Here is a 2,443-nt window from a genome sequence, read left to right on the forward strand (position 1 = left end):
CAGTCCACCCCAGCTACCCAAGGGAGTGGAACCCTTGCTCCAGCAGCTCACCCTCCTTCCCCACAGCCTGGACCCTCCAGGGAAAGGAGGGAGGGATTCAGATCCACCACCATGCTCCCAGGAACTCTTTTCTGGACCCTTCCTTGAGTCTGAGCAACCGGAGCAGTCGATCTGTCCCGATGCCCAAACTGTGCAGCTCACGCAGTCAGTGGGTTTGAAGGAGGTGTCTGATGATGACGATGAGACACGGTTGTCAGACAGTAAGGTTGTTGTCATGGATGTAACTCAAAGTGGGGAGCAGAGTGAGGAATTGGAGAAAGAGCTGATGGATAAGGAGGAGGTGACTGACCCAAACTGGGTGGATAAGCCTAGTGAAGACAGTGCTTCTGAGGGGGAGGCAAGTCCACCCGCAGGACCGGTTGGAAGAGGTAGAAGTATGGTCAGAGCAAGTAGATCAGATTCAGAAACTGTTTCATGAAGTCAAACTCCCGTGGCCAGACCTAGATGTTCGCAAGTCTGGAGGTTCTTTAAAGAAAGTGCAGATGACCGACAGACTGTAGCGTGCAACCTGTGCCACACCAGGATCAGCAGGGGAGCCACCACTACCAGCCTAACCACTACCAGCATGCGCAGGCATATGAGTGCTAAACACCCTACTCAGTGGAACCAAGGCCGTTTATTGACTGCAAGTCAAACCCCTGCTCCTTCTCCTGTGTCACGTGCTGGCTCTGTCAGTCCCCCCGCCCAGGCCCGAGGCACGAGCACCTCCCGCCCTACACCCACCTCTTCACCTCCACTATGCTCCACACCCTCCAGCAAGGTGTCCAAGCACAGCATTCAACTTTCCCTACAACAGACCTTTGACAGAAGCGCAAATACACTGCCACCCACCCGCATGCACAAGCCCTAAATGTGCAAATAGGCAAACTGCTGAGCCTGGAGATGCTGCCCTATCCGCAGGTTGAGACAGAGGCTTTTAGGAACCTCATGGCGGTGGCTGTCCCTCGGTACTCTGTCCCCAGCCGCCACTACTTTTTGCGGTGTGCCGTCCCAGCCCTACACCAGCACGTGTAAGATAACATCATCCGTGCCCTGACCAACGCGGTCAGTGACAAGGTAACCTTAACCACGGACACTATATCTCCCTGACGGCACATTGGGTCAACTTGGTGGAGGCTGGGACAGAGTCTGACCCTGGTTCCGCTCATGTGCTGCCCACACCGAGGATTGCGGAGCCTACCTCGGTCGCTGTCTCTCATGATTTGTATACCTCTTTCTCCTCCTCTTCTTCCTCCTGCTCTCTATTTCTCTCCATGAGCACATCGCCTCCATTTGTTAGCGCTAGCTGCATCAGCACTGCGGTGGGTAAGCGCCAACAGGCGTTGTTGAAACTGCTGAGCTTAGGCGACAAGAGGCACACCACCCAGGAGCTGTTGCAGGGCATCATGGCGTAGACCAATCTTTGGCTCGCGCCATGGAACCTCAAACCAGGCATGGTTGTGTGTGAAAACGGGCAGGATCTGGTGCAACTCAGCAGCCTCTCACATGTACCATGCCTGGCCCACGTGTTTAACCTAGTGGTGCAGAGGTTCCTTAAGACCTACCTCAAATTGGCTGACCTGCTCACCAAGGTGCAGCGCATCTGTGCACATTTCTGCAAGTCAAACACAGATGCTGTCACCCTTAGGGCAGTGCAAAGGCACTTGCAACTGCCAGCTCACCGACTGATGTGTGACGTGCCCACGCGGTGGCATTCCACCTTCCACATAGTAGCCAGGGTTTACCAGCAATGCAGAGCCATTGTGGTATGCCAGATGTCAACCTCGGTAAGAAGCGGTAGTCAGGTCAATCAGCTTCCTCAAATCTACAATGAAGAGTGGACGTCTGCTATCTGTCAGGTACTGGGCCCCTTTGAGGAGTCAACACAGATGGTCAGCGGCGATGCCACTATTATCAGCCTCACCATCCCGCTGCTGTGTCTGCTTCAAACCTTCCTGCTCAGCCTGAAGTCTGAGACTTTGCCTTCGTCTCAAGAGATGGGGAACAACATCCACCGCTAGATAGCCAGACCACCCTGACGTCTGTTTCTCAGCACAAAGTAGAGGAGGAGGAAGAAGAGGAGGAAGAGGAGCAGACTGCTGCGGCGACTGAAGAGGGTACCCATGCTCAATCCTTAGCTGTTGAGTGTGTATAGCTTGACGAGGAGGAATTGGGTGGAGGAGGAGGAGGAAATTGAGGAGAGGGAATTCTTGCGTGTTGGGACCCTGGCACACACAGCTGACTTTATGTTAGGCTGTCTTTCCCGTGACCCTTGGGTTAATTTTTTTTTTTTGACAACACCGATTACTGGGTGTTCACCCTCCTGGACCCTCGGTACAAACAGAACTTTTCCACTCTCATTCCTGCCGAGGAACGCAGTATGAGAGTGAATCAATATCAACAG

The sequence above is a fragment of the Dendropsophus ebraccatus genome, chromosome 6 (genome assembly GCF_027789765.1).
Source record: "Dendropsophus ebraccatus isolate aDenEbr1 chromosome 6, aDenEbr1.pat, whole genome shotgun sequence".
Lineage (NCBI taxonomy): Eukaryota > Metazoa > Chordata > Amphibia > Anura > Hylidae > Dendropsophus > Dendropsophus ebraccatus.